General features: G+C 43.8%; 5 non-coding genes across 5 annotated transcripts; all 5 read left to right on the top strand.

Annotated features, from left to right (window-relative positions):
- The first annotated feature begins 5,391 nt into the window (after window positions 1-5,391).
- Window positions 5,392-5,472, top strand: trnas-aga (transfer RNA serine (anticodon AGA)). Its single transcript has one exon. It is a non-coding gene; the product is annotated as a tRNA-Ser (tRNA).
- A 7,822-nt stretch (window positions 5,473-13,294) lies between these two features.
- On the top strand, window positions 13,295-13,366 carry trnad-guc (transfer RNA aspartic acid (anticodon GUC)). Its single transcript has one exon. It is a non-coding gene; the product is annotated as a tRNA-Asp (tRNA).
- Window positions 13,367-13,585: 219 nt separating this feature from the next.
- trnas-aga (transfer RNA serine (anticodon AGA)) lies at window positions 13,586-13,666 on the top strand. Its single transcript has one exon. It is a non-coding gene; the product is annotated as a tRNA-Ser (tRNA).
- A 1,847-nt stretch (window positions 13,667-15,513) lies between these two features.
- trnas-aga (transfer RNA serine (anticodon AGA)) lies at window positions 15,514-15,594 on the top strand. Its single transcript has one exon. It is a non-coding gene; the product is annotated as a tRNA-Ser (tRNA).
- Window positions 15,595-17,467: 1,873 nt separating this feature from the next.
- Window positions 17,468-17,548, top strand: trnas-cga (transfer RNA serine (anticodon CGA)). Its single transcript has one exon. It is a non-coding gene; the product is annotated as a tRNA-Ser (tRNA).
- The last annotated feature ends 1,403 nt before the right edge of the window (window positions 17,549-18,951 follow it).

The raw sequence follows: 18,951 nt of genomic DNA, 5'->3' as shown, positions 1-18,951 counted from the left end.
CACAGGACCAGAATAGCCGAGTGGTTGAGGCGTTGGCTTTAAAACTCAATGGGTTTGTCCCGCGTGGATTCGTCCCCCACTCCTGGTATCTCTTTAATTTAACACGGATTTCCTCCCATTCTGATCAGTGAGACCGGATTTTCATCGGTTGAATCAGCAATTTTCTGTAACAATGTGACACTCTGAACCGATAATGAAATTAAATTGTGAAATGTATCTGCGTCGCTCGGTCTCTACCTCTCTCTCTCTCTTCAGAGAGATTTGTATGTTTGAGTCTTTGTCTCTCTCAGTCTGACTCACTCTGTCTGTCCCTGTTTTTATGTTTGTCTCTGTCTCTCAATCTGTCTCTTTCTCACGGTGCCACGTCTGTTCCAATTGGATTCTCTCAGACTCTTTGTCTGACTGGCTCTCTCTTTCCCATTATTTCGGTCTGTCCATGGCTTTGCCTGTCTCTGTTAGTCCCTGCCTGTAAGCTGAGAAGTATTTCCATCATTTTCTGTTTTAGTCTCTATCGCTCTCTCTCCATCTGTCTCCTTGTCACTGTCTTTATCATTGTCTTTCTATCACTCTTTCCCTCTCTCTTTTAATAGATCACACACACACATCTCTGTATATGTATATGTTTGAGTCTTTTTCTCACTCAGTCTGCCTCTCCTTCTCAGACTCACACTTTCTGTCTCTCGTTGTCTCTATCTCGCTGTCTGTCTCTCCCTGTTTGTCGGTATGTCTCTGTCTCTCAATGTGTCTCTTTCTCACGGTGCCACGTCTGTTCCAATGAGATTCTCTCAGACTCTTTGTCTGACTGGCTCTCTCTTTCCCATCATTTCGGTCTGTCCATGTCTTTGCCTGTCTCTGTTAGTCCCTGCCTGTAAGCTGAGAAGTATTTCCATCATTTTCTGTTTTAGTCTCTATCGCTCTCTCTCTATCTGTCTCTCTCCTTGTCACTGTGTTTATCATTGTCTTTCTCTGAATCTTTCCCTCTCTCTCTTAATAGATCACACACATACATCTCTGTATATGTATATATTTGAGTCTTTTTCTCACTCAGTCTGCCTCTCCTTCTCAGTCTCACACTTTCTGTCTCTCGTTGTCTCTATCTCGCTGTCTGTCTCTCCCTGTTTGTCGGTTTGTCTCTGTCTCTCAATGTGTCTGTCGACTTCTCCTGGTGTCCAGTTCTGTTCACAGTGACTCGATTCCTGCTCTGACAGAACTGATATTCGTTAGTTCCTCGTTAGTATAGTGGTGAGTATCACCGCCTGACACGCAAGAGACCAGGGTTCAATTCCCCGACGGGGAGGCGGTTGTTTCAAGATGTCGAATTTTACTTCTGTTTCTTGTAATAGATGCATGTTAAAAAGTTCCAGAGCAATATGGAAATGTAAAAATACAGGTGGAGGAGATTGCCTCGTCCAGATTTTTAGCAAACGGAGAATTTTTCAGGAGTCTTTGGCCGTCTGCTGCACAGAGATGGAAGACTGAGTTTTTTCTGAGTAACGTTTAAAAAGGCAGCGACACAGTAGCCGTGGCCGAGTGGTTAAGGCGATGGACTAGAAGTCCATTGGGTTATCCCGTTTGGTTCGAATCCTGCCGACTACGATTCTCAGCATTTTCCATTCCATTTCACAATTTAACCGGTTCTCTGCCAAACTGATCCTGAGATAGATGGAATAACGTCCCACACCTTTCAACTTTGACATTTTTTTCTCATTTTTATTAATCTGCAATATTCACGATACATCCGTTTCAAAAATCGCAAACATCAGTCAAAGTTGCGACAGTGATTCAGCCTGTCTATCCCTCGAGATGTCTGAGGCATCTGTGCATGCCCGTTGGTGCGTGCAAATTTTTGGTTATGTGTGTGTGGGTCTCTGTGTCTGTCTATCTATTTATATGTCTCTGTGTATGTGCAATTGTCTGTGGAAATCATCACTATGAATTTGGTATGTCCTGGAACTTATAAAAACGACTTGGGGAAAATAATACGGTTGTGAACTTTTGTATCGGCTTTGGTTCAGTGGCCGCATTCTCGACTGAATCGGGAGTTTGTGTGTTCAAGTCGCACTCCTGAGACTTGAGCATATCATCTTGGCTAACACTCTAGTGCAGTACTTGGGGAATTTTGTAATGTTGAAGCTGTTGACTTTCGGATGAAATGTTAAATTGAAGCTCCGTCTGCACCCTCGGGTGGATATGAAAGTTCCCAGTGCATTACTCGAAAAAGAATAGGAGAGTTGCCCCCGTGTCAATATTACTAAAAATGTTCGTAAATGCTCACTGAAAGCCGATGTGCATGTGTTTGCATGTGGGGTTGGGGTTGAAGCCCAGATTCTCACAGAGACAGAATCAAGGTTCTCACAGGACCAGAATAGCCGAGTGGTTGAGGCGTTGGCCTTAAAACTCAATGGGTTTGTCTCGCGTGGGTTCGTCCCCAACTCCTGGTATCTCTTTAATGTAACACGTATTTCCTCCCATTCCGATCAATGAGACCGGATTTTCATCGGTTGAATCAGAAATTTTCTGGAACAATGTGACACTCTGAACCGATAATGAAATGAAATTGTGAAATGTATCTGCGTCGCTCGGTTTCTGCCTCTCTCTCTCTTAAGAGAGTTTTGTATGTTTGAGTCTGTCTCTCTCAGTCAGACTCACTCTGTCTGTCCCTGTTTCTCTGTTTGTCTTTGTCTCTCAATCTGTCTCTTTCTCACGGTGCCACGTCTGGTCCAATGGGATTCTCTCAGACTCTTTGGCTGACTGGCTCTCTCTTTCCCATCATTTCGGTCTGTCCATGTCTTTGCCTGTCTCTGTTAGTACCTGCCTGTAAGCTGAGAAGTATTTCCATCATTTTCTGTTTTAGTCTCTATCGCTCTCTCTCTATCTGTCTCTCTCCTTGTCACTGTCTTTATCATTGTCTTTCTCTCACTCTTTCCCTCTCTCTCTTAATAGATATCACACACACATCTCTGTATATGTATATATTTGAGTCTTTTTCTCACTCAGTCTACCTCTCCTTCTCAGTCTCACACTTTCTGTCTCTCGTTGTCTCTATCTCGCTGTCTGTCTCTCCATGTTTGTCGGTTTGTCTCTGTCTCTCAATGTGTCTGTCGACTTCTCCTGGTGTCCAGTTCTGTTCACAGTGACTCGATTCCTGCTCTGACAGAACTGATACCCGTCAGTTCCTCGTTAGTATAGTGGTGAGTATCCCCGCCTGTCATGCGGGAGACCAGGGGTCAATTCACCGACGGCGAGGCAGTTGTTTCAAGATGTCGAATTTTACTTCTGTGTCTTGGAAGAGATGCATTTTAAAAAGTTCCAGAGCAATATGGAACTGTAAAAATAGAGGTAGATGAGATTGCCTCGTCCAGAGTTTTAGCAAACGGAGAATTTTTCACGAGTCTTTGACCGTCTGCGACACAGAGATGGATGACTGAGTTTTTTCTGTGTAAAGTTTAAAAAGGCAGCGACACAGTAGTCGTGGCCGAGTGGTTAAGGCGATGGACTAGAAGTCCATTGGGTTATCCCGTTTGGTTCGAATCCTGCCGACTACGATTCTCAGCATTTTCCATTCCATTTCACAATTTAACCGGTTCTCTGCCAAACTGATCCTGAGATAGATGGAATAACGTCCCACACCTTTCAACTTTGACATTTTTTTCTCATTTTTATTAATCTGCAATATTCACGATACATCCGTTTCAAAAATCGCAAACATCAGTCAAAGTTGCCTGTCTATCCCTCGAGATGTCTGAGGCATCTGTGCATGCCCGTTGGTGCGTGCAAAAGTTTGGTTATGTGTGTGTGGGTCTCTGTGTCTGTCTATCTATTTATATGTCTCTGTGTATGTGCAACTGTCACTGGAAATCATCACCATGAATTTGGTATGTCCTGGAAATTATAAAAACGACTTGGGGAAAATAATACGGTTGTGAACTTTTGTATCGGCTTTGGTTCAGTGGTCGCATTCTCGACTGAATCGGGAGTTTGTCTGTTCAAGTCGCACTCCTGAGACTTGAGCATATCATCTTGGCTAACACTCAAGTGCAGCACTTGGGGAATTTTGCAATGTTGAAGCTGTTGACTTTCGGATGAAATGTTAAATTGAAGCTCCGTCTGCACCCTCGGGTGGATATGAAAGTTCCCAGTGCATTACTCGAAAAATAATAGGAGAGTTGCCCCCGTGTCAATATTACTAAAAATGTTCGTAAATGCTCACTAAAAGCCGATGTGCATGTGTTTGTATGTGGGGTTGGGGTTGAAGCCAAGATTCTCACAGAGACAGAATCCAGGTTCTCACAGGACCAGAATAGCCGAGTGGTTGAGGCGTTGGCCTTAAAACTCAATGGGTTTGTCCCGCGTGGGTTCGTCCCCCACTCCTGGTATCTCTTTAATTTAACACGGATTTCCTCCCATTCTGATCAGTGAGACCGGATTTTCATCGGTTGAATCAGCAATTTTCTGCAACAATGTGACACTCTGAACCGATAATGAAATGAAATTGTGAAATGTATCTGTGTCGCTCAGTTTCTGCCTCGCTCTCTCTCTCTTCAGAGAGTTTTGTATATTTGAGTCTTTGTCTCTCTCAGTCTGACTCACTCTGTCTGTCCCTGTTTCTCTGTTTGTCTTTGTCTCTCAATCTGTCTCTTTCTCACGGTGTCACGATGGTCCAATGGGATTCTGTCAGACTCTTTGTCTGACTGGCTCTCTCTTTCTCATCATTTCGGTCCGTCCATGTCTTTGCTTGTCTCTGTTAGTCCCTGCCTGTAAGCTGATAAGTATTTCCATCATTTTCTGTTTTAGTCTATATCGCTCTCTCTCTATCTGTCTCTCTCCTTGTCACTGTCTTTATCATTGTCTTTCTCTCACTCTTTCCCTCTCTCTTTTAATAGATCACACACACACATCTCTGTATATGTATATATTTGAGTCTTTTTCTCACTGAGTCTGCCTCTCCTTCTCAGTCTCACACTTTCTGTCTCTCGTTGTCTCTATCTCGCTGTTTGTCGGTTTGTCTCTGTCTCTCAATGTGTCTGTCGACTTCTCCTGGTGTCCAGTTCTGTTCACAGTGACTCGATTCCTGTTCTGACAGAGCTGGTACCCGTCAGTTCCTCGTTAGTATAGTGGTGAGTATCCCAGCCTGTCACGCGGGAGACCAGGGTTCAATTCCCCGACGGGGAGGCAGTTGTTTCAAGATGTTGAATTTTACTTCTGTTTCTTGGAAGAGATGCATATTAAAAAGTTCCAGAGCAATATGGAACTGTAAAAATACAGGTCGATGAGATTGCCTCGTCCAGATTTTTAGCAAACGGAGAATTTTTCAGGAGTCTTTGGCCGTCTGCTGCACAGAGATGGATGACTGAGTTATTTCTGAGTAAAGTTTAAAAAGGAAGCGACATAGTAGTCGTGGCCGAGTGGTTAAGGCGATGGACTAGAAATCCATTGGGTTATCCCGCACAGGTTCGAATCCTGCCGACTACGATTCTCAGCATTTTTCATTCCATTTCACAATTTAACCGGTTCTCTGCCAAACTGATCCTGAGATAGATGGAATAACGTCCCACACCTTTCAACTTTGACATTTTTTTCTCATTTTTATTAAGCTGCAATATTCACGATACATCCGTTTCAAAAATCGCAAACATCGGTCAAAGTTGCGACAGTGATTCAGCCTGTCTATCACTCGAGATGTCTGAGGCATCTGTGCATGCCCGTTGGTGCGTGCAAATTTTTGGTTATGTGTGTGTGGGTCTCTGTGTCTGTCTATCTATTTATATGTCTCTGTGTATGTGCAACTGTCACTGGAAATCATCACCATGAATTTGGTATGTTCTGGTACTTATAAAAACGACTTGGGGAAAATAATACGGTGGTGAATTTTTGTATCGGCTTTGGTTCAGTGGCCGCATTCTCGACTGAATCGGGAGTTTGTCTGTTCAAGTCGCACTCCTGAGACTTGAGCATGTCATCTTGGCTAACACTCAAGTGCAGCACTTGGGGAATTTTGCAATGTTGAAGCTGTTGACTTTCGGATGAAATGTTACATTGAAGCTCCGTCTGCACCCTCGGGTGGATATGAAAGGTCCCAGTGCATTACTCGAAAAAGAATAGGAGAGTTGCCCCCGTGTCAATATTACTAAAAATGTTCGTAAATGCTCACTGAAAGCCGATGTGCATCTGTTTGTATGTGGGGTTGGGGTTGAAGCCCAGGTTCTCACAGAGACAGAATCCAGGTTCTCACAGGACCAGAATAGCCGAGTGGTTGAGGCGTTGGCCTTAAAACTCAATGAGTTTGCCCCGCGTGGGTTTGTCCCCCACTCCTGGTGTCTCTTTAATTTAACACGGATATCCTCCGATTCTGATCAGTGAGACCGGATTTTCATCGGTTGAATCAGCAATTTTCTGTAACAATGTGACACTCTGAACCGATAATGAAATTAAATTGTGAAATGTATCTGCGTCGCTCGGTCTCTACCTCTCTCTCTTCAGAGAGATTTGTATGTTTGAGTCTTTGTCTCTCTCAGTCTGACTCACTCTGTCTGTCCCTGTTTTTATGTTTGTCTCTGTCTCTCAATCTGTCTCTTTCTCACGGTGCCACGTCTGTTCCAATTGGATTCTCTCAGACTCTTTGTCTGACTGGCTCTCTCTTTCCCATCATTTCGGTCTGTCCATGGCTTTGCCTGTCTCTGTTAGTCCCTGCCTGTAAGCTGAGAAGTATTTCCATCATTTTCTGTTTTAGTCTCTATCGCTCTCTCTCCATCTGTCTCCTTGTCACTGTCTTTATCATTGTCTTTCTATCACTCTTTCCCTCTCTCTTTTAATAGATCACACACACACATCTCTGTATATGTATATGTTTGAGTCTTTTTCTCACTCAGTCTGCCTCTCCTTCTCAGACTCACACTTTCTGTCTCTCGTTGTCTCTATCTCGCTGTCTGTCTCTCCCTGTTTGTCGGTATGTCTCTGTCTCTCAATGTGTCTCTTTCTCACGGTGCCACGTCTGTTCCAATGAGATTCTCTCAGACTCTTTGTCTGACTGGCTCTCTCTTTCCCATCATTTCGGTCTGTCCATGTCTTTGCCTGTCTCTGTTAGTCCCTGCCTGTAAGCTGAGAAGTATTTCCATCATTTTCTGTTTTAGTCTCTATCGCTCTCTCTCTATCTGTCTCTCTCCTTGTCACTGTGTTTATCATTGTCTTTCTCTGAATCTTTCCCTCTCTCTCTTAATAGATCACACACATACATCTCTGTATATGTATATATTTGAGTCTTTTTCTCACTCAGTCTGCCTCTCCTTCTCAGTCTCACACTTTCTGTCTCTCGTTGTCTCTATCTCGCTGTCTGTCTCTCCCTGTTTGTCGGTTTGTCTCTGTCTCTCAATGTGTCTGTCGACTTCTCCTGGTGTCCAGTTCTGTTCACAGTGACTCGATTCCTGCTCTGACAGAACTGATATTCGTTAGTTCCTCGTTAGTATAGTGGTGAGTATCACCGCCTGACACGCAAGAGACCAGGGTTTAATTCCCCGACGGGGAGGCGGTTGTTTCAAGATGTCGAATTTTACTTCTGTTTCTTGTAATAGATGCATGTTAAAAAGTTCCAGAGCAATATGGAAATGTAAAAATACAGGTGGAGGAGATTGCCTCGTCCAGATTTTTAGCAAACGGAGAATTTTTCAGGAGTCTTTGGCCGTCTGCTGCACAGAGATGGAAGACTGAGTTTTTTCTGAGTAACGTTTAAAAAGGCAGCGACACAGTAGCCGTGGCCGAGTGGTTAAGGCGATGGACTAGAAATCCATTGGGTTATCTCGCGCAGGTCCGAATCTTGCCGACTACGATTCTCAGCATTTTTCATTCCATTTCACAATTTAACCGGTTCTCTGCCAAACTGATCCTGAGATAGATGGAATAACGTCCCACACCTTTCAACTTTGAATTTTTTTTCTCATTTTTATTAATCTGCAATATTCACGATACATCCGTTTCAAAAATCGCAAACATCAGTCAAAGTTGCGACAGTGATTCAGCCTGTCTATCCCTCGAGATGTCTGAGGCATCTGTGCATGCCCGTTGGTGCGTGCAAATTTTTGGTTATGTGTGTGTGGGTCTCTGTGTCTGTCTATCTATTTATATGTCTCTGTGTATGTGCAATTGTCTGTGGAAATCATCACTATGAATTTGGTATGTCCTGGAACTTATAAAAACGACTTGGGGAAAATAATACGGTTGTGAACCTTTGTATCGGCTTTGGTTCAGTGGCCGCATTCTCGACTGAATCGGGAGTTTGTGTGTTCAAGTCGCACTCCTGAGACTTGAGCATATCATCTTGGCTAACACTCTAGTGCAGCACTTGGGGAATTTTGTAATGTTGAAGCTGTTGACTTTCGGATGAAATGTTAAATTGAAGCTCCGTCTGCACCCTCGGGTGGATATGAAAGTTCCCAGTGCATTACTCGAAAAAGAATAGGAGAGTTGCCCCCGTGTCAATATTACTAAAAATGTTCGTAAATGCTCACTGAAAGCCGATGTGCATGTGTTTGCATGTGGGGTTGGGGTTGAAGCCCAGATTCTCACAGAGACAGAATCCAGGTTCTCACAGGACCAGAATAGCTGAGTGGTTGAGGCGTTGGCCTTAAAACTCAATGGGTTTGTCTCGCGTGGGTTCGTCCCCAACTCCTGGTATCTCTTTAATGTAACACGTATTTCCTCCCATTCCGATCAATGAGACCGGATTTTCATCGGTTGAATCAGAAATTTTCTGGAACAATGTGACACTCTGAACCGATAATGAAATGAAATTGTGAAATGTATCTGCGTCGCTCGGTTTCTGCCTCTCTCTCTCTTAAGAGAGTTTTGTATGTTTGAGTCTGTCTCTCTCAGTCAGACTCACTCTGTCTGTCCCTGTTTCTCTGTTTGTCTTTGTCTCTCAATCTGTCTCTTTCTCACGGTGCCACGTCTGGTCCAATGGGATTCTCTCAGACTCTTTGGCTGACTGGCTCTCTCTTTCCCATCATTTCGGTCTGTCCATGTCTTTGCCTGTCTCTGTTAGTACCTGCCTGTAAGCTGAGAAGTATTTCCATCATTTTCTGTTTTAGTCTCTATCGCTCTCTCTCTATCTGTCTCTCTCCTTGTCACTGTCTTTATCATTGTCTTTCTCTCACTCTTTCCCTCTCTCTCTTAATAGATATCACACACACATCTCTGTATATGTATATATTTGAGTCTTTTTCTCACTCAGTCTACCTCTCCTTCTCAGTCTCACACTTTCTGTCTCTCGTTGTCTCTATCTCGCTGTCTGTCTCTCCATGTTTGTCGGTTTGTCTCTGTCTCTCAATGTGTCTGTCGACTTCTCCTGGTGTCCAGTTCTGTTCACAGTGACTCGATTCCTGCTCTGACAGAACTGATACCCGTCAGTTCCTCGTTAGTATAGTGGTGAGTATCCCCGCCTGTCATGCGGGAGACCAGGGGTCAATTCACCGACGGCGAGGCAGTTGTTTCAAGATGTCGAATTTTACTTCTGTGTCTTGGAAGAGATGCATTTTAAAAAGTTCCAGAGCAATATGGAACTGTAAAAATAGAGGTAGATGAGATTGCCTCGTCCAGAGTTTTAGCAAACGGAGAATTTTTCACGAGTCTTTGACCGTCTGCGACACAGAGATGGATGACTGAGTTTTTTCTGTGTAAAGTTTAAAAAGGCAGCGACACAGTAGTCGTGGCCGAGTGGTTAAGGCGATGGACTAGAAGTCCATTGGGTTATCCCGTTTGGTTCGAATCCTGCCGACTACGATTCTCAGCATTTTCCATTCCATTTCACAATTTAACCGGTTCTCTGCCAAACTGATCCTGAGATAGATGGAATAACGTCCCACACCTTTCAACTTTGACATTTTTTTCTCATTTTTATTAATCTGCAATATTCACGATACATCCGTTTCAAAAATCGCAAACATCAGTCAAAGTTGCCTGTTTATCCCTCGAGATGTCTGAGGCATCTGTGCATGCCCGTTGGTGCGTGCAAAAGTTTGGTTATGTGTGTGTGGGTCTCTGTGTCTGTCTATCTATTTATATGTCTCTGTGTATGTGCAACTGTCACTGGAAATCATCACCATGAATTTGGTATGTCCTGGAAATTATAAAAACGACTTGGGGAAAATAATACGGTTGTGAACTTTTGTATCGGCTTTGGTTCAGTGGTCGCATTCTCGACTGAATCGGGAGTTTGTCTGTTCAAGTCGCACTCCTGAGACTTGAGCATATCATCTTGGCTAACACTCAAGTGCAGCACTTGGGGAATTTTGCAATGTTGAAGCTGTTGACTTTAGGATGAAATGTTAAATTGAAGCTCCGTCTGCACCCTCGGGTGGATATGAAAGTTCCCAGTGCATTACTCGAAAAATAATAGGAGAGTTGCCCCCGTGTCAATATTACTAAAAATGTTCGTAAATGCTCACTAAAAGCCGATGTGCATGTGTTTGTATGTGGGGTTGGGGTTGAAGCCCAGATTCTCACAGAGACAGAATCCAGGTTCTCACAGGACCAGAATAGCCGAGTGGTTGAGGCGTTGGCCTTAAAACTCAATGGGTTTGTCCCGCGTGGGTTCGTCCCCCACTCCTGGTATCTCTTTAATTTAACACGGATTTCCTCCCATTCTGATCAGTGAGACCGGATTTTCATCGGTTGAATCAGCTATTTTCTGCAACAATGTGACACTCTGAACCGATAATGAAATGAAATTGTGAAATGTATCTGTGTCGCTCAGTTTCTGCCTCGCTCTCTCTCTCTTCAGAGAGTTTTGTATATTTGAGTCTTTGTCTCTCTCAGTCTGACTCACTCTGTCTGTCCCTGTTTCTCTGTTTGTCTTTGTCTCTCAATCTGTCTCTTTCTCACGGTGTCACGATGGTCCAATGGGATTCTGTCAGACTCTTTGTCTGACTGGCTCTCTCTTTCTCATCATTTCGGTCCGTCCATGTCTTTGCTTGTCTCTGTTAGTCCCTGCCTGTAAGCTGAGAAGTATTTCCATCATTTTCTGTTTTAGTCTATATCGCTCTCTCTCTATCTGTCTCTCTCCTTGTCACTGTCTTTATCATTGTCTTTCTCTCACTCTTTCCCTCTCTCTTTTAATAGATCACACACACACATCTCTGTATATGTATATATTTGAGTCTTTTTCTCACTCAGTCTGCCTCTCCTTCTCAGTCTCACACTTTCTGTCTCTCGTTGTCTCTATCTCGCTGTCTGTCTCTCCCTGTTTGTCGGTTTGTCTCTGTCTCTCAATGTGTCTGTCGACTTCTCCTGGTGTCCAGTTCTGTTCACAGTGACTCGATTCCTGTTCTGACAGAGCTGGTACCCGTCAGTTCCTCGTTAGTATAGTGGTGAGTATCCCAGCCTGTCACGCGGGAGACCAGGGTTCAATTCCCCGACGGGGAGGCAGCTGTTTCAAGATGTTGAATTTTACTTCTGTTTCTTGGAAGAGATGCATATTAAAAAGTTCCAGAGCAATATGGAACTGTAAAAATACAGGTCGATGAGATTGCTTCGTCCAGATTTTTAGCAAACGGAGAATTTTTCAGGAGTCTTTGGCCGTCTGCTGCACAGAGATGGATGACTGAGTTATTTCTGAGTAAAGTTTAAAAAGGAAGCGACACAGTAGTCGTGGCCGAGTGATTAAGGCGATGGACTAGAAATCCATTGGGTTATCCCGCACAGGTTCGAATCCTGCCGACTACGATTCTCAGCATTTTTCATTCCATTTCACAATTTAACCGGTTCTCTGCCAAACTGATCCTGAGATAGATGGAATAACGTCCCACACCTTTCAACTTTGACATTTTTTTCTCATTTTTATTAAGCTGCAATATTCACGATACATCCGTTTCATAAAATCGCAAACATCGGTCAAAGTTGCGACAGTGATTCAGCCTGTCTATCACTCGAGATGTCTGAGGCATCTGTGCATGCCCGTTGGTGCGTGCAAATTTTTGGTTATGTGTGTGTGGGTCTCTGTGTCTGTCTATCTATTTATATGTCTCTGTGTATGTGCAACTGTCACTGGAAATCATCACCATGAATTTGGTATGTTCTGGTACTTATAAAAACGACTTGGGGAAAATAATACGGTGGTGAAGTTTTGTATCGGCTTTGGTTCAGTGGCCGCATTCTCGACTGAATCGGGAGTTTGTCTGTTCAAGTCGCACTCCTGAGACTTGAGCATGTCATCTTGGCTAACACTCAAGTGCAGCACTTGGGGAATTTTGCAATGTTGAAGCTGTTGACTTTCGGATGAAATGTTACATTGAAGCTCCGTCTGCACCCTCGGGTGGATATGAAAGGTCCCAGTGCATTACTCGAAAAAGAATAGGAGAGTTGCCCCCGTGTCAATATTACTAAAAATGTTCGTAAATGCTCACTGAAAGCCGATGTGCATCTGTTTGTATGTGGGGTTGGGGTTGAAGCCCAGGTTCTCACAGAGACAGAATCCAGGTTCTCACAGGACCAGAATAGCCGAGTGGTTGAGGCGTTGGCCTTAAAACTCAATGAGTTTGCCCCGCGTGCGTTTGTCCCCCACTCCTGGTATCTCTTTAATTTAACACGGATTTCCTCCCATTCTGATCAGTGAGACCGGATTTTCATCGGTTGAATCAGCAATTTTCTGTAACAATGTGACACTCTGAACCGATAATGAAATGAAATTGTGAAATATATCTGTGTCGCTCGGTTTCTGCCTCTCTTCTCTCTTCAGAGAGTTTTGTTTGTTTGAGTCTTTGTCTCTCTCAGTCTGACTCACTCTGTCTGTCCCTGTTTCTCTGTTTGTCTCTGTCTCTCAATCTGTCGCTTGCTCACGGTGCCACGTCTGTTCCAATGGGATTCTCTCAGACTCTTTGTCTGACTGGCTCTCTCTTTCCCATCATTTCGGTCTGTCCATGTCTTTGCCTGTCTCTGTTAGTCCCTGCCTGTAAGCTGAGAAGTATTTCCATCATTTTCTGTTTTAGTCTCTATCGCTCTCTCTCTATCTGTCTCTCTCCTTGTCACTGTCTTTATCATTGTCTTTCTCTCAATCTTTCCCTCTCTCTCTTAATAGATCACACACATACATCTCTGTATATGTATATATTTGGGTCTTTTTCTCACTCAGTCTGCCTCTCCTTCTCAGTCTCACACTTTCTGTCTCTCGTTGTCTCTATCTCGCTGTCTGTCTCTCCCTGTTTGTCGGTTTGTCTCTGTCTCTCAATGTGTCTGTCGACTTCTCCTGGTGTCCAGTGCTGTTCACAGTGACTCGATTCCTGCTCTGACAGAGTTGGTACCCGTCAGTTCCTCGTTAGTATAGTGGTGAGTATCCCCGCCTGTCACGCGGGAGACCGGGGTTCAATTCCCCGACGGGGAGTCAGTTGTTTCAAGATGTAGAATTTTACTTCTGTTTCTTGGAAGAGATGCAAATTAAAAAGTTCCAGAGCAATATGGAACTATAAAAATACAGGTAGATGAGATTGCCTCGTCCAGATTTTTAGCAAACGGAGAATTTTTCAGGAGTCTTTGGCCGTCTGCTACACAGAGATGGATGACTGAGTTTTTTCTGAGTAAAGTTTAAAAAGGCAGCGACATAGTAGTCGTGGCCGAGTGGTTAAGGCGATGGACTAGAAATCCATTGGGTTATCTCGCGCAGGTTCGAATCCTGCCGACTACGATTCTCAGCATTTTTCATTCCATTTCACAATTTAACCGGTTCTCTGCCAAACTGATCCTGAGATAGATGGAATAACGTCCCACACCTTTCAACTTTGACATTTTTTTCTCATTTTTATTAATCTGCAATATTCACGATACATCCGTTTCAAAAATCGCAAACATCAGTCAAAGTTGCGACAGTGATTCAGCCTTTCTACCCCTCGAGATGTCTGAGGCATCTGTGCATGCCCGTTGATGCGTGCAAATCTTTGGTTATGTGTGTGTGGGTCTCTGTGTCTGTCTATCTATTTATATGTCTCTGTGTATGTGCAACTGTCACTGGAAATCATCACCATGTTTGGTATGTCCTGGAACTTATAAAAATGACTTGGGGAAAATAATACGGTTGTGAAATTTTGTATCGGCTTTGGTTCAGTGGCCGCATTCTCGACTGAATCGGGAGTTTCTCTGTTCAAGTCGCACTCCTGAGACTTGAGCATATCATCTTGGCTAACACTCAAGTGCAGCACTTGGGAAATTTTGCAATGTTGAAGCTGTTGACTTTCGGATGAAATGTTAAATTGAAGCTCCGTCTGCACCCTCGGGTGGATATGAAAGGTCCCAGTGCATTACTCGAAAAAGAATAGGAGAGTTGCCCCCGTGTCAATATTACTAAAAATGTTCGTAAATGCTCACTGAAAGCCGATGTGCATGTGTTTGTATGTGGGGTTGGGGTTGAAGCCCAGATTCTCACAGAGACAGAATCCAGGTTCTCACAGGACCAGAATAGCCGAGTGGTTGAGGCGTTGGCCTTAAAACTCAATGGGTTTGTCCCGCGTGGGTGTGTCCCCAACTCCTGGTATCTCTTTAATGTAACATGTATTTCCTCCCATTCCGATCAATGAGACCGGATTTTCATCGGTTGAATCAGCAATTTTCTGTAACAATGTGACACTCTGAACCGATAATGAAATGAAATTGTGAAATGTATCTGTGTCGCTCGGTTTCTGTCTCTCTTCAGAGAGTTTTGTATGTTTGAGTCTTTGTCTCTCTCAGTCTGACTCACTCTGTCTGTCCCTGTTTCTCTGTTTGTCTCTGTCTCTCAATCTGTCTCTTTCTCACGGTGCCACGTCTGTTCCAATGGGATTCTCTCTGACTGTTTGTCTGACTGGCTCTCTCTTTCCCATCATTTCGGTCTGTCCATGCCTTTGCCTGTCTCTGTTAGTCCCTGCCTGTAAGCTGAGAAGTATTTCCATCATTTTCTGTTTTAGTCTCTATCGCTCTCTCTCTATCTGTCTCTCTCCTTGTCACTGGCTTTATCATTGTCTTTCTCTCACTCTTTCCCTCTCTCTCTGCATAGATCACACACACATCTCTGTATATGTATATATTTGAGTCTTTTTCTCACTCAGTCTGCCTCTCCTTCTCAGTCTCACACTTTCTGTCTCTCGTTGTCTCTATCTCCCTGTTTGTCGGTTTGTCTCTGTCTCTCAATGTGTCTGTCGACTACTCCTGGTGTCCAGTTCTGTTCACAGTGACTCGATTCCTGCTCTGACAAAACTGGTACCCGTCAGTTCCTCGTTAGTATCGTGGTGAGTATCCCCGCCTGTCATGCGGGAGACCGGAGTTCAATTCCCCGACGGGGAGGCAGTTGTTTCAAGATGTCGAATTTTACGTCTGTTTCTTGGAAGACATGCATATTAAAAAGTTCCAGAGCAATATGGAACTGTAAATATACAGGTAGATGAGATTGCCTCGTCCAGATTTTTAGCAAACGGAGAATTTTTCAGGAGTCTTTGGCCGTCTGCGACACAGAGATGGATGACTGAGTTTTTTCTGAGTAAAGTTTAAAAAGGTAGCGACATAGTAGTCGTGGCCGAGTGGTTAAGGCGATGGACTAGAAATCCATTGGGTTATCCCGCGCAGGTTCGAATCCTGCCGACTACGATTCTCATCATTTTTCATTCCATTTCACAATTTAACCGGTTCTCTGCCAAACTGATCCTGAGATAGATGGAATAACGTCCCACACCTTTCAACTTTGACATTTTTTTCTCATTTTTATTAATCTGCAATATTCACGATACATCCGTTTCAAAAATCGCAAACATCAGTCAAAGTTGCGACAGTGATTCAGCCTTTCTACCCCTCGAGATGTCTGAGGCATCTGTGCATGCCCGTTGATGCGTGCAAATTTTTGGTTATGTGTGTGTGGGTCTCTGTGTCTGTCTATCTATTTATATGTCTCTGTGTATGTGCAACTGTCACTGGAAATCATCACCATGTTTGGTATGTCCTGGAACTTATAAAAACGACTTGGGGAAAATAATACGGTTGTGAAATTTTGTATCGGCTTTGGTTCAGTGGCCGCATTCTCGACTGAATCGGGAGTTTCTCTGTTCAAGTCGCACTCCTGAGACTTGAGCATATCATCTTGGCTAACACTCAAGTGCAGCACTTGGGAAATTTTGCAATGTTGAAGCTGTTGACTTTCGGATGAAATGTTAAATTGAAGCTCCGTCTGCACCCTCGGGTGGATATGAAAGTTCCCAGTGCATTACTCGAAAAAGAATAGGAGAGTTGCCCCCGTGTCAATATTACTAAAAATGTTCGTAAATGCTCACTGAAAGCCGATGTGCATGTGTTTGTATGTGGGGTTGGGGTTGAAGCCCAGATTCTCACAGAGACAGAATCCAGGTTCTCACAGGACCAGAACAGCCGAGTGGTTGAGGCGTTGGCCTTAAAACTCAATGGGTTTGTCCCGCGTGGGTTTGTCCCCCACTCCTGGTATCTCTTTAATTTAACACGGATTTCCTCCCATTCTGATCAGTGAGACCGGATTTTCATCGATTGAATCAGCAATTTTCTGCAACAATGTGACACTCTGAACCGATAATGAAATGAAATTGTGAAATGTATCTGTGTCGCTCGGTTTCTGCCTCTCTCTCTCTCTCTTCAGAGAGTTTTGTATGTTTGAGTCTTTGTCTCTCTCAGTTTGACTCACTCTGTCTGTCCCTGATTCTCTGTTTGTCTCTGTCTCTCAATTTGTCTCTTTCTCACGGTGCCACGTCTGTTCCAATGGGATTCTCTCAGACTCTTTGTCTGACTGGCTCTCTCTTTCCCATCATTTCGGTCTGTCCATGTCTTTGCCTGTCTCTGTTAGTCCCTGCCTATAAGCTGAGAAGTATTTCCATAATTTTCTGTTTTAGTCTCTATCGCTCTCTCTCGATCTGTCTCTCTCCTTGTCACTGTCTTTATCGTTGTCTTTCTCTCACTCTTTCCCTCTCTCTCTGAATAGATCACTCACACACATCTCTGTATATGTATATATTTGAGTCTTTTTCTCACTCAGTCTGCCTCTCCTTCTCAGTCTCACACTTTCTGTCTCTCGTTGTCTCTATCTCGCTGTCTGTCTCTCCCTGTTTGTCGGTTTGTCTCTGTCTCTCAATGTGTCTGTCGACTTCTCCTGGTGTCCAGTTCTGTTCACAGTGACTCGATTCCTGCTCTGACAGAAAAGGTACCCGTCAGTTCCTCGTTAGTATAGTGGTGCGTATCCCCGCCTGTTACGTGGGAGACTGGGGTTCAATTCTCTGACGGGGAGGCAGTTGTTTCAAGATGTTGAATTTTACTTCTGTTTCTTGGAAGAGATGCATATTAAAAAGTTCCAGAGCAATATGAAACTGTAAAAATACAGGTGGATGAGATTGCCTCGTCCAGATTTTTAGCAAAGGGAGTATTTTTCAGGATTCTTTGGCCGTCTGCGACACAGAGATGGATGACTGAGTTTTTTCTGAGTAAAGTTTAAAAAGGCAGCGACACAGCAGTCGTGGCCGAGTGGTTAAGGCGATGGACTCGAAATCCATTGGGTTATCCCGCGCAGGTTCGAATCCTGCCGACTACGATTCTCATCATTTTTCATTCCATTTCACAATTTTACCGGTTCTCTGCCGAACTGATCCTGAGATGGATGGAATAACGTCCCACACCTTTCAACTTTGACATTTTTTTCTCATTTTTATTAATCTGCAATATTCACGATACATCCGTTTCAAAAATCGCAAACATCAGTCAAAGTTGCGACAGTGATTCAGCCTGTCTATTCCTCGAGATGTCTGAGGCATCTGTGCATTGTCGTTGGTGCGTGCAAATTTTTGGATATGTGTGTGTGTGTCTCTGTGTCTGTCTATCTATTTATATGTCTCTGTGTATGTGCAACTGTCACTGGAAATCATCACCATGAATTTGATATGTACTGGAACATATAAAAACGACTTGGGGAAAATAATACGGTTGCGAACTTTTGTATCGGCTTCGGTTCAGTGGCAGCATTCTCGACTGAATCGGGAGTTTGTGTGTTCAAGTCGCACTTCTGAGACTTGAGCATATCATCTTGGCTAACACTCAAGTGCAGCACTTGGGGAATTTTGCAATGTTGAAGCTGTTGACTTTCGGATGAAATGTTAAATTGAAGCTCCGTCTGCACCCTCGGGTGGATATGAACGTTCCCAGTGCATTATTCGAAAAAGAATAGGAGAGTTGCCCCCGTGTCAATATTACTAAAAATGTTCGTAAATGCTCACTGAAAGCCGATGTGCATGTGTTTGTATGTGGGTTTGGGGTTGAACCCCAGATTCTCACAGAGACAGAATCCAGCTTCTCACAGGACCAGAATAGCCGAGTGGTTGAGGCGTTGGCCTTAAAACTCAATGGGTTTGTCCCGCGTGCGTTTGTCCCCCACTCCTGGTATCTCTTTAATTTAACACGGATTTCCTCCCATTCTGATCAGTGAGACCGGATTTTCATCGGTTGAATCAGCAATTTTCTGTAACAATGTGACACTCTGAACCGATAATGAAATGAAATTGTGAAATGTATCTGTGTCGCTCGGTTTCTGCCTCTCTCTCTCTTCAGAGAGTTTTGTATGTTTGAGTCTTTGTCTCTCTCAGTCTGACTCACTCTGTCTGTCCCTGTTTCTCTGTTTGTCTCTGTCTCTCAATCTGTCTCTTTCTCACGGTGCCACGTCTGTTCCAATGGGATTTTCTCAGACTCTTTGTCTGACTGGCTCTCTCTTTCCCATCATTTCGGTCTGTCCATGTCTTTGCCTGTCTCTGTTAGTCCCTGCCTGTAAGCTGAGAAGTATTTCCATCATTTTCTGTTTTAGTCTATATCGCTCTCTCTCTATCTGTCTCTCTCCTTGTCACTGTCTTTATCGTTGTCTTTCTCTCACTCTTTCCCTCTCTCTCTGAATAGATCACTCACACACATCTCTGTATATGTATATATTTGAGTCTTTTTCTCACTCAG

Source organism: Pristiophorus japonicus, chromosome 23 (genome assembly GCF_044704955.1).
Source record: "Pristiophorus japonicus isolate sPriJap1 chromosome 23, sPriJap1.hap1, whole genome shotgun sequence".
Taxonomy (NCBI): Eukaryota; Metazoa; Chordata; class Chondrichthyes; family Pristiophoridae; genus Pristiophorus; species Pristiophorus japonicus.
Note: the sequence above shows the minus strand (reverse complement) of the source record. Positions and strands in the feature narration are given on the sequence as shown.